The following is a 13,840-nucleotide window of genomic DNA, read 5'->3' on the forward strand; positions in this document are numbered from 1 at the left end:
TTAATGTCATTTCACAGGGTTTTTCCACCAGCATTTGCTGCCAGGGTGAGACACCAACATCAAACATAATGGATTTTTGCCTTTTTCCCTTTCCACCCCACCTCCCTTGTGTTACTCATTCCCATCTTCTCTGCTCTGTGCTATTCTGGTTCAAAAAATGGCTCAAACTTTTATTGTTATTGATGTAGGTTCTATTTTGGGTGGATGAATGAATGTACCCAAAATGACCACACACAGACAGAGAGGGTACTTTTACTGCTCATCAACCCTGGAGGAAAGCTTGTTCAGTGTTGTTACATCTCACCAATAAAGTGTTCCTATTCTTTGACTTTGCATGTTCCACTCACTGACAAGAAGAAGAGCTGACGGAGAAAAGTGTGTACTAAAGACAGTTTGCACAACTTTTAAAAGCATTAACATGTAAAATAATTTTCCTAGGGAAATATTTAAAGTCATCTGAGGAAATAGCACCAGTGTCTATTAAGTTCTTAACCCTGGTGTCCTAATAACCTTGTGCAAGCAGAGGAGAGGAGAAGCAGGAAGAGGCAAGAGGAGGAGATACAAACTCAATCATTCTGCCAGTTTGACTTTTCCACTGGTTGAACACTCAATGAGCACACCATGACTCCAGTATGACTGTTTGGGAATCAAACCATCACTGAAGGGGTTTACAGACAAAAGGGGAGAGATATTCACCCTCTTTTAAAAAATGTCTGTCTCTTACAGCTTAGGAAATACATAATTTCATATTTCACAATTTGAAATATATTAATATTAGGATTATGATACTGAGAAGCAAAATTAGATTTATACAGTTTGCAAATCAAATACAATGAGGAGCTAATGAACTGTGTCCAACAACTGGCTAATTTTGGCCGTTATGTGGATTGTCCAACTAATAAATTAAACCAAGCAAATATCTACAAGGACGACGAAAACACAAAGCCACGCAAAAACACAAAGCACAGCTTTTGTTAGGCTGCAGAACTTGATTTTACTCACACAAGTACAAACACTGTCCAACACTGATTATTAGCTGTGAAAGATTGTCTCTTTGAAATGCCCGCAGTGTGTTTAGCTACTGTTGGATTAGATGCAGTACTGAGTTGAGACCATCTATCTTTGAGAATAATTAACTATCCAGAAAGATGGACCAACTTATGTAACCACCAATTAGGAAATCGCAAACAATCCTTTCAGAGGGAGTTGGAGAATTTTAATGAGGTTTAAGGACTTGTTGATTGGTTGCTGGGGTTTGTGTAGACTGGTACACGGGGCAGATGTGTTGGGAAGAGTTAAAAAACAAACTCCCTCGACAATCCTCCTCATTTTCATACCTTTGGTCCTCGGTGCATGCTATATCTACAGTAACAGTTGGTTTTTCTCAGTAAATGTATCTGTGTGTGATCTGTGTAGTGAGTCTAGGTATGTGTGCACATGTATGCTTATCTATAGCTCCGTTCAACAATCAACCTACCCCCCACTTCAGTACACACACACACACACACGCACACACACACACGCACACACACACACACACACACACACGCACACACACGCGCGCGCACGCACACACAGGGCTACTTCAGAAGCCTAGCCCCAGACAGGGTGAGCAGATCAATCAATTACATCTCTGCTCCAGCAATCAAACAAGGTTATTATCAGGCAGCAGCTCACCGACCTGGAAAGGCCTAGCCAATCAAAGGCTGCTGTGATGTGGGGGCTGGCACTCGCTCATGTGACAGTAACACAGAATGGCAGCTCATGTTGTCAAGGGATAGAACGACGGAAAGAGGAAAGACAGACAACTGAGGCTGAATTCAAAGAGGGAAAAAAAACAGAAGAAACAGCATAGAGAACAGGAACAAAAGTATATCTGTAAATCACCCATCTCCAGCAATCTGTCTTCACCTTGACACTACTCAGAGGACAAGAGAAGATAACAACAACTGAATACAGTTCTTTATAAACACGTTTCAATTTTTAAATCGTAGTACAGAGCTATTTTTCTCCCTTTATTTGGCTAGATTATATCCTCGAAGAAAGCAAAAAATGACAAAAAAAGGAGAAAAAAAGAAGACGAGAGAAAAGGCGAAAAAGAGAAGAGAGGAGGATGTGGCAGAAAGCAGCACATGGTGAAAACATCTCTTCATTGTGGCTCAGTAATTCTCCTTTTGGCAGCAGCTCCCTCTGGCATTCATTCGATGAGCATTAAGGGCATTCTGTCCTCCCACTTCTGTCCTTTCAAAGCAACAGGTCTGAAGAAGCATATTAGGCTTAATTAAATTACTGTACACTCAAAAAAAAAATGGAGACTTTCATTTCATTAAATTACTGTTTGCTAACACAATACACCAAAATACACAGGCTGACACACACAAAAATTTCCCAAGAATACAATCTAATCTCTTTCAAAAGCAGCCAATCAGAGACAATCAGCCACTATGGGGGGAGAGAACATAGGAGGGGATGGCATGACTGTGTGAACATCTGTGATTATGGCCTGGTCATCTGGACAAGCTTCAAAGGCCTATCTAGGTGTGTGTCTGTGTATCCGAGTGTGTCTAAAATAAATATATAAATGTCTGGCAGAATTTCGACGTCTAATCTGACCAGGCAACAATTCCCAGATTCCGCTATTTTTCGCCACACAGGCCTAAAACCTCGGGGGCCTTCAAAGCAGACTTCTTAAGAAGTCTACTGCTGAGTGTTCAGACAAACGAGACTCCTTTAAGCTCTGGCTGACGACTGTCTGCTTCACATGAGTCTGTTGGACAGGTTGCCCTGGGAACAAAGTCTGATTTCATTATGGGATGGATAAACACAATCAAAGAGTTTATCCACCTTCTATAGCCGGAGAAAAGACCCCCGCAATGATGGATCTAATCTCCTGCACAATATCTGGTGTCTGTGTGTGTTTGGTTGTACGTCTCATTCACAGTGTGAGCCTCTCCATGCATGCATGAGCTTGTAAGACACAAGGAGATTGAAAACTCTGCACCTGACTAGAAAGTGGCTGAAGTTGCACTTTCAGTAAGCGATAAAAACCAGCAGTATTATTTACAACACAGACTTTAACTGTGTGTGTGTTTGTGTGTTGCTCCAAGGAGGGGAAGAATCAAAGAGAGAGAATAATAAAGACACAGCAGTGCTGCGGATAGTGGCAGGTAGGAGCACCTGACAAATTCATAGCAAACTGACTTGGTGATCTGGAGAAATCTTCCAGCTTTTATTTGTTTAATTTTCCCACCTATTCCCCTCCTTATATGTATAAACATAATTGAGTCGTCATTTTATTTGGTTAACTGTAGTTTCATGTTTACATTATTTTTTACTATATAGAACTCCATGGGGAGATTAGCTATAATGTATACAGTCTGAAATCAAGAGCAGATAAATTCATTAAGACACATTTTGACTGAGTGCTAATTAATGCAATTCAATTCTGAGATTCAGTGTTGAGACACAGCGTCTTGATTTCAAAACTGGAACTTTCAAATTTAAAAAACATAACCATTGAGTTAAAGTAGTACTGCTACTAAAAAAAAGAAAGAAAATGTACCAATGCATAAGCAATACTTTTGTTTTAAAATTTAAAAAAAGCTGCTTTTTTATTGTGTACCTCTGTGCTATGGGCATGCAACCTTACTAACAGCTTGTTGCGACAGTCGAGTTAAGAGTGCCAGCTGCCTTAGCAATCTATTAAATAATGGCAAGATATAATAAGAACAATCAGCAAAAAAAAAAGACCCACAAAAGGGCATACTAATAAATTGCACCTTTATTTATATGCTTCAATGGTTATTATAAAGAAATAACTTAAAAGTCCTAATTATGCCAACAACAACCCAAACAAAGCCATGGGAATACAGAAACTCAATCCCAGATGCTGATTTTGACTCTATAAGTCAACTTGTGTTTCCTGATTCCAAACTATAAGTAACATATATTTATTTATTTATGTTCATTTGAGTGGTATAGTGCTTAGCACTGGAGCCTCACAGCACTGGAGCCTCACAGCAAGGTTCTCTGTTCAAATCCACCACTAGGATGGGCCCTTTCTGTGTAGAGTTCTCCCTGTGCCTATGTGGGTTCTCTCCAGGAGCTCTGGCTCAATCCCACAGTCCCAAGACATGCTTGCTAGGTTCACTGGTAAGTCTAAATTGGACATAGGTGTAAATGTGAGCCTGAATGGAAGTCTATCTCCCTGTGTTAGCCTGTGTTAGGCGACTGACTGGTGCTCTGTCCTTGGTGCTTTCAACCTCCCACCCAATGACAGCTGGGACAGGGTCTAAGCCCCCCCACATTCCGTGAACTGGATAAGCAGAAGAAAACATTGGATCACAATGCATCTGAGTGTACTCAATAGAAGTGCTTGATCATGTGTCACCTTCACAGTGAAAAAGAAAAAGCCATAAACGAATACATGTAGTGGCATGAAAAAGCCGCCTTCCTGATTTCTTAGTGTTTTGCATATTTGTCACACATAGATGTTTCAGATCATCAAACATATTTTAATATTAGACAAAGATAAACCAAATAAATACAAAATGCATTTTTTTTTAAATTTCACTGATTAAGAGAGAAAAGTTATCCAAATCTACCTGGTTCTGTGTGAAAAACTAACTGGCCCTCTTGATAAATGATGGATTGACTGTGATTAACCACATTTTTTAGAACGCTGAGTTCAGCTTCACTAAACACAACCAGGCCTGATTACTGGCAAACCTGCTGAATCAAGAAATATTTAAGTATAACCTGTCTGACAAGGTGAAACAGACAAAAAAAAAAAAAAACTAAAATTGCACAAAGAAACAAATGCCATGATCTAAAGAAACACCTGAGGAACCAAGTCACTGACAACTATCTGTCTAGAAAGGGTTACAAAGCCATATCTAAGGCTTTGGCACCCCAGTGAACCACGGTGAGAGCCTTTATACACAAATGCAGAAAACTTGGAACAGTGGTGAAGCTTCCCAGGAGTCGACATCACATCCAGGAGATCCCAAAAGACCCCAAAACAACATCTGAAGAACTGCAAGCCTCACTTGCTTCAGGTAAGGTCAGTGTTCATGACTCCACCATAAGAAAGAGACTGGGCAAAAACGGCTGCATGGCAGAGGTCCAAGACAAAAAGCACTGACCAAAAAGAACATAAAGGCTCATCTCAGTTTTGCCAGACAACGTCTTGATGATCCTCAAGACTCTTGGGAAAATACTTTCTGGGCTGACAAGACAAAATTTCAGCTTTTTGGAAGGTTTGAGGCCCGTTACATCTGACATAAAAGTAACAAAACATTTCAGAAAAGAAACATCATAACAACAGTAAAATATGGTTGTGGTAGTGTGATGGTCTGGGGCTGTTTTGCTCCCTCAGGACCTGGAAGACCTGCTGTGGTAAATGGAACCATGAATTCTGCTGTCTACCAAAACATCCTGAAGGAAAATGTCCGTCCATCTGTTTGTGACCTCAAGCTGAACACATTTGGGTTCTGCAGTAGAACAATGATCCAAAACACCCGAGCAAGTCCACCTCTAAATAGCTTAAGAAAAACAAATTGAAGACTTTGGACTGGCCCAGACAAAGTCCTGACCTGAATCCAAATGAGATGCATTTAGAAACTGCATTTGTTTTCTTGTGTTATCTTTGTCTAATACTTAAATTTCTATGATGACCTGAAATATTTAAGTGTAACAAACATACAAAAATAGGAAATCAGAAATGGGGCAAACACTTTTTCACATCACTGACTGTATTTGTTTATGTTTTGAAGGCAAGGTATGTGGCTTATTCTTTTCTGCTGTGATGATGACAACACATGAACAAGTGCTTCTGTTTTGTACACTCAGATGCATTGTGGCCCACTTGGTTAACATATTAACATAGACCTTTTGCAGGAAAACCAGCAGATGACCAACCTAGCCTTTCAGAGATAACAATGGATATTTTCTTAGATTGGGCACTCCTGAAAGCAACATGGATAACAGTGGTCGGTGCTTTTGTGACATCCAGATATCACTCTAGATGACTTCATAAGGCTGACAGAGTGAAAAAGGTGTATTTTGACAACATGCAAACACACACCCCACAAACCATACTAAGACAGAGTTACCACAAGCTTGGTAAACATCAGCTGCGTTGACTTTTAATGAATTCAAGCATCAAGCAAATGTAACCAAATCTCCTTCTTAAACACTGTTTCAATTTTGAGATATGCTCTCATAATACCCTGCCTGTCAATACCCTTGTTTCGTGCCATCTTCTCTTTTGATTTTCTCCCCATGTATCGCATATTGCCGAAGCATGACTAGTGGGTACGTGCACATACACAGCTTGAATTCAAAGCAAGCTAACATGGCACCCAGCATACATGCAGTCTGAGAGCCTTTTCAATTACTCTGCATCTCATTTATTCTTCTTCTGTCCTAAATCGTTTTATTCTCACCACTGTTTCTTTCCGTTTTTCTCTTTTTGCCTCACATCTGCTTGTTTCTCTCTGTTGCTAGTTTCTTTCCTCTGCTTTCTTTATCTCCATCTGTCTCTGACCTTTCCAGTATAAAATCCTCACTCCCCCTGATTCCCAGCTATGCTCTCAGTTTTTAATGGGTGTGGGTTAGAAAGCGAGAGGGAGCTATTTACTGAAGAAAATCCTCCTGAACGAGTGAGAAAAGATTAGAAAAGAGAGCAAGAGCTGGTAAAGCAGAGCAGCATGCGTATGTGTGAGTTAGACTTAAGACAAGACATTCATGCTGCATTTTAATAGCCTATGTACAGACACCCCTTTGAGGTTGACTACAGACAGCACTGTTGAAGGAAAATGTATTCTTCGCCAGTAATTATGAAGCCACTGTTCAACTAAACGAAGGTTAGGGTCAAACTGCAAATTATTTTTGCCATTTTCAGGTCTGCTGCAGCGGGAATTGGCATGTTTGAAATAGGTCACGCAAGGGCAGCAACAAACAATCGCAAAATTATCTCAACAATGACTTTTTGATCAAACAACTCTTGCTGCTCAAATATGTTTTTATAAAGCTGTTCAATGCACTGTTTCATTGTCTTTAGTGGGAATGCTCTCTTTTATGGTTCCTATTAAAATGCTTAGTCGATCAACATCATTAAAAACTGCCTAGATTATAAATGCCACAGTAATGGTTGTGAGTTTGAAGAGTGCCTACTGTAGCACTATACTGACAGGCTAAGCAATAATCAAGCTTGAAATAGAGATGACTAAACATTCATAACAACCTTCTACTTTTGTGGCTTCACCAATGATATCATCTTGAAGCCTTGGTATTTAATTTGGCTTATGACCGTAGAGTCTTCTTTAAACACTAAAGGATGATAAACTATCCACTGGGGCATGCTGTAGAGGATTAATTGTCCAATAAACAAAATAAAAATAGAAACAAATTATAAAATTATGATGATGTTTTAAGACTGGTGTGCGCTACTCATGCTTTCTTCAGTTGTTACAACCCGAACAATATATCAGTTAATATTAGCCATTTGACAGCATTATTGGCCAATATGTGAAAATATAAAAAGTAAAGATGAAATGGGAGAAACACCCTTCAACCATCTTATGAGTGCTGACCTCCAGGGGGGGACTCTGCAACCTCCCTGCCACAAACAGAGCAACAAGTTGATCCAAGCATAGTCGATAAGTGTGTAAACAATTAAGCCAAGTCTTCTTGTAAATTAAGTATTTAAAAAAAGACTTAATGAGGACTCTTAAATAACCACATATAACAAATGTTAGGGAAATACGTTTTGTTTATCTGTCTGAAATAAAAACAATAAATCAGTAATCATTTCAGATTTTTAAACCACTAGATATCGCTATCCCAAAAGTCCAATATCTGTTGGGTTCTATTAGTGGTATTAATAATATTGAAATAATATTACATTTTCTTCAGATAATTAAAAAAACAAGCCACCGCAAAGTCTAATTTTGAGCTGCTTTCTTTTAGATTGTCAGTAAGAATGCAGAAAATCGAACTCTTAAAAAAATATTTTTCTTGAACATCCAACAGTGCCTATCTCACCTAAGTCACTTGAGAAAGCCCCCAAAACTTCTTCAGACATACTCCATTTCACCTCTAAATCTTGCTCTTTCTATTTGTCTTGGTCCATGTGTGCTGCTCAGGAGGGTAGTTAATGAGAGACTGAAATTAGTGCAGAATCATGGTGTGTGTCGTTTTCACCACAGGCTACAGCGGTGGGAGGCAAGGCCCTTCTGTCCTTTTCCTGTCATCTCGCTCTCTATCCGCTCTACATTCCTTTCACCGCTTCTTCCATTGTCCTTTCCTTTCTGCTCCCCCCAAGCACTCTCTGTCAATCTCCAACCTTTTGACTCTTTTCTCTAGCTCGCACTTTCTCACCCAACTGAGGACACTTACAGTAGAACTCTGAACAGACATCAACAATTAAAAGTACTTTTAATGAGCTGATGTAGTGTGCTCACACAGTGAACTCTGTGTTCAACAGCAGTGGTCAATCTTGTACGCCTACCAGTATGACATTATTAGAAGAGCGGGGAGGATGATTTTAGGTTTCTTTATGTTTTGGTTCTGGAACCACAAAATAGCAAATAGCACACCAAGTAAAGGCCCATGCAGTCAAACACAAAGAGGCTGTAAGTCAAATCCTTAATGCGACAAACCATTTTGGAAGATAACTTAATCGTTCAGTTGAAACCCCCAAAGGTAATTCTATAGCCCCGGCTAAAAATCTATTTCGAGCTTGAGCTAGTAATGACAAAGCAGCAAGATTTAATGAAAAACTCACTTATAAAGGAAATTAGCAATGCATACGTCCATTACATTAAGCCCTTCAGCAATCAAGCTGATGTTATTGTTTCTTCAGTTCTGTCTGCTTTTCATGCTTTTAGTTATCATCATGTAAATTATGAAAAAGTTTTCTACCACAAACATGAAGGAATTGTTAAACTGTCCAGAGGGCTTTGTGGAAATGTTTCTCGATTTAACTTTGATCAACTGATTTCAGAACCCATCAGCAATTGTCTGATCATTAAGCCACTAGAGACCCCAGCCACTTTTTCAGTGCTTCCAGTAGCCTGAAAGCTAGTCACTGTATGAAAACATTTAAAAAGCTAATAAAAATTGTCATCTGACAATGTGTTTGGGCAAATGCTTTTCCTCTTTTGCTCTCCAAATGGACCATTTATCTTCACGTAACCATAGCCTGCTTAAGGCGATGGGTCAGTACAAATGGATTACATGACAAATCATGAAAGTCTCTGCCTTTATCAGATTTTTCAGGCACAAGTTTTAACAGTTATTTCATAATAAAATGTGTAGAATACAGTATCAGGTAGATGCTCCAGAAATAACATGAATGCTCAAGTCAAATAGTCACCTCTCAGTGAAAACTTGTTTAAACAACCTTGTACATATTGAACAAATTACAGGTAGTCATGCAGACTGAAACATAGCACACCATGTCGAGGCTTGTAAAAGCGTGGTCATCGTGTGCATGTTTAACAGGGAGAGATTAAGGGGTTGCTGAGGCTTTTCAAAATGCCAGCCTAGTCCGGACCAAGGGGTGTAAATACCACCCAAATGTCAGCAAGAGACCCCAGAAGTCAAACTAAATTGGCTGCTACATGTACAAACACTCCCTTATGCCCCATATTTGTGTGTGCATCTTTAATGACTTGCACTCTCCGCTCTGACATCGGGGTACATTGCCAGAGTTCCAAGGGCAGAACCAATCTTATTCATTCACTGACTATAAGCCCTTGTCCTGTTGAACTGTACAACAGACAGAGGAATATTCAAAAGAGGAGTGATGTTTTGACAGACTTAAGGTCAAACAGACCTCTTTAGCAAAAAAATGCATTCAAATACTAAACCACACAAAACGGGCATACACTGCTTTGTCAGTCTTTTGCCTTGTCAAAACAAAAAATATTTTATTCAAAAAAATCTACACTTACTGGTCACCTTGTTTGGTATACCTTGTTAGTATTGAGTTGGACCCCCTTATTACAGTCAGACCTGCATTCTTTGTGGCATAGATTTAACAAAGAACTGAAAATATTTATTTTGGTTCATATAGACAGGACAGCAACACAGAGCTATTAACATTTCACCACATCTCAAAGGTTCTTTAATATACTAAGATATGCTGATTGTGGAGGCCATCTAAGTACAGTCAACTCATTGTCATCTTCAAGAAACCAGTTAGGGATGAGCTGAGTTTTGTGATGTGGTGCGTTATCCAGCTGGAAGCAGCTATCAGAAGATGGCTACACTGTGGAGGACAATATTCAGGTAGACTGGTGCGCTTAAACAATGCTGAGTTGGTACTAAGGGGACCAGAGTGAGCAAAAAAACATATCCCCCACATCATTACACCAGCAGGAGCCTGAACTGTTGATACAAACAAGGTGGATCCATGCTTTCAAGTCGTTTCCACCAAATTCTCTCTCTACCATTATAAGTGGCATCAGAAATGGTTCCAGTCTTTTATGGTCAAATTTTGGCGAGCCCATGTGAACTGTAATCTCAGTTTCCTGTTCTCAGCTAACAGGAGTGGCACCTTGTGTGGTCTTCTTCCTGCTGTAACATACGTCCCTTCAATACCTAGGTTGTAATAAGTGGTTATTTGAGTTGTTGTTACCTTCCTATCATCGTCAAGCAGTGTGGCCATTGTCCTCTCACCTCTGGCATTAACAAGGCATTTTTCCCAGAGAACAGAATATTTTCACTCTTTTATTTTTGACCCTTAAGGGGTCAAAATCACAGTAGGTCAACAGTATAAAAAAAATACCCAGATCAGCTAGCCTGGCGCCAACAACGACACCATATTTAAGTAAATCAAACATCCTACCCATTCTGATGCTCAGTTTGAACTTCAATGGGTCATCTTGAACATGCCTACATATGCAAATTCATGTCGCTGCCATATATTTGTTTTTTTAGATATTTGTTTTAATTAGCAGTTGAACGGGTGTGCCCAAAAAAAACAGTTCAGCAAGTATACCTACTTGCTGGTAGCGAAAAACTGAATAAATGCAAAGCACTCAGACAGACCCAAGCATAAAACTATATCTACACATGAGGTACTACCGACCTGAGATTTTATCTATCCATCTATGGAAATAATATTAATTGAATCTTTGTCACAATAAGAGAAGAAGAACCTCACATTCTGTATATTTATATTAAAATGCTTTAGAAAGGCATACTATACACTTTGGGGCAATATTATTTTAGACAGTGCAAATATTAGCACTAGGTAAATTAGAAAAGTCCACACAAGTTCCCTTCTGTTTAAATTCTACCCTTTCTTTGGCATGAGCCAGAATTAAGTTGTGGTAGCTATGGGACTCTTAGACCTTCTAAAATTTAGATATGCAATCTTGCTTAGTTTTGCTCAGGCTGTTACTAGATATTGAGACTAAAACTAACTCTGCAAAATGCAACACTAAGTGGAATCTGGTCATGAACTGCACTTGACATACATCTATCACAGACAAAGCTCTCACTTGGCTTTTAAAACAACTTGATAGGATGGGAATGGTGCTGAAACTCCATTTTCACAGAGAACTTCCCATTAAATCCCTAAATGGGATTATGGACATAGTATGGATAGTATATTTCTCACCAACCACATGCACACCTGGATGAGAAGTCAACACAGACAAGTATTGTGTTATTTTGCTTTAAAAAAAACAAACAAACTAATATATACCAAACTTGCCTTAAACAGGCCACGTCAACTCTTAGTTTACTCATCTTAATTTCTAATTACAAAACTCATCTTATGAAAACTTTCAAACTGTAAAATTTGCAAATTTGATGGTTCTTGGAAACTAAGATTTAAGATTTGAAAAACAAACACACAGAAACATTATAAAGTAGAGTGCTTAACTTGATTTAAGGGGTGAAAACAAAATATATCCCAACACAGAAAAACCATTTGCAATCAAACATTAAGACCCTGATGTCTCATCTCCCACGCACTGCCACTGATTTCCTGTGCTCCAAACCCCCAACTGCTTTTACCATTAAAGCTGCCACGAGTTGCATGGCTGGCTGCAGGAGGTGTAGTGATCCATCAGCAGAGTGCCAGAGCTTTGCCATTAGAAAACCATCTGCAAGCAAAAGCGCTCCATTGGCACTAGAAGTCTAGAGAGGCCAGGTTGAGGGGAGGGAGGGAGAGAAGAGAGAGCCCTGTGTTCAAGGCAGTTTGGTTTGATTGATATGAACCATTACAGACAACATGGGAGAGGTAGGCAGAGAGCTAGTCACCGTTTTATTTTTGGTCATTTGTTCAGACAAAAGCTTGGCCAGACCTAAAGTGAACAGGGACTGAAAGTCGGTGTGGGTGTGTGTACGTGTCAGAGAAAGATAAGTGTGGAAGTAAGGGACAGAGAGAGAAAATTTCAAGGCCAAAACAACAGTAAAGGGACAAAAACATACAGGAAACAACCTGGAAAGAAAAGCATTAAGGCATACATACAAACACGCACGCACTGCCACATCTTTTTGCTCTCTCGAGTGAAAGGAGCTACTTTCAATAGCATCAATCAGTCAAGCAAGAAGTATGATAACAATGAATGAACTGCAATCTAGCTTGACTACCTTAATGGGCTCATGTAATGTGACTGAAACTGTTAATTAGTACCACATTTTGTGGTTATAGTATAGAGCAGGAATAGGAATAGTATATAGTAATTTGGCTTCCAGCATATTTGACTAAAATATCAACATAAACATCTTGGGCTTTTTTAATAGATTCAGAAAAAAAAAGTTTGCTTTTTTGTATCCACTTCTTAACATGTGTCAGAAATGTGTGACGCTTTAGAGATGTACATAAAACTTACCGAAATGTAAGAACAGGAAACATCTCTGTTTAATGGATCCTAGAAGGTTATGTGTCACTGCATGAAGGCCAATTCAATTAAACTCTTTCACTATTAGATTTACTCTACTCCAATGGGACCACAGCACAGTATGGGAAACTACCAGACATATGAAACATTACCAAAAACACAGCCCCTCAGAATAGTCAAATTTAATGGCAAATAAAAGCCAGGGTGGCAGACAATCCTAATTCCTGGATGGTATCAACAAACTGAAGGTACAAAATATTACATCATTTTTGATTTACGATATCCCACTAAACATTAACAAGGTTGAAATCAATAGATAGTCACTAAGAGGCTGTATAATATAATTAGCTTTACATTTTACTGGTATTGAGTCATATCCAAGGGTTCATATGTCTTGAGTAGCCAGGCTATCAGTTTCTGACAGACCAGTATGACACAAGAGGGCTTTTAAACACATACATGTTGTAAAGTTAATGGAATCTTGCCCAAAATATTCCAGTAAAGACAGCAGATTTGGTGTTGGTTACCTTTATTTTATTCTGATCCAATTAAGTTATATAGTGCTGGAAGTCACAATTTTAGTGTATGAGGATGTCTGCCACAAGCAGAGCTGTGTTGCTTTTAGCCATACTAGGAATGTACTTTAATATTAACCCTTTAAGACCTACCATAGAACCAAGTCCGCCAGAGCTTATATTATATTTTTACATGCTGTGGAGCCATTTTTGGGAGCATTTCAAGTTGCTATACATCAATACAACCATTATAGCCCAGATTTTAATAATATGTATTCATTAAGTGCATAATAATTACATAAATTGCAAAAAAGTGCAATAAACTACAAAAAAATTGAAAATCGTTTTTGTTTTTTTAACATATATTTCTAATTAGAGAAATTTAAGAGGCTTATCCCTCAAAACTGTAAATACAAAAAAGTTGCACAAAATAGTTTCCCACCACAGGAAATTTATTTTGAG

The 13,840-nt window shown here is 38.8% G+C and overlaps 1 protein-coding gene across 1 annotated transcript in view; it reads right to left on the reverse strand.

Moving 5' to 3' along the window:
* Positions 1 to 13,840, reverse strand: part of exoc4 (exocyst complex component 4) — a 136,740-nt gene that overhangs the window by 68,617 nt on the left and 54,283 nt on the right. The window lies entirely within an intron of this gene.

The sequence above is a fragment of the Mchenga conophoros genome, linkage group LG17 (genome assembly GCF_057382185.1).
Source record: "Mchenga conophoros isolate Kocher_MC1m ecotype Shallow Benthic linkage group LG17, M_conophoros_male_GT1.1, whole genome shotgun sequence".
Taxonomy (NCBI): Eukaryota; Metazoa; Chordata; class Actinopteri; order Cichliformes; family Cichlidae; genus Mchenga; species Mchenga conophoros.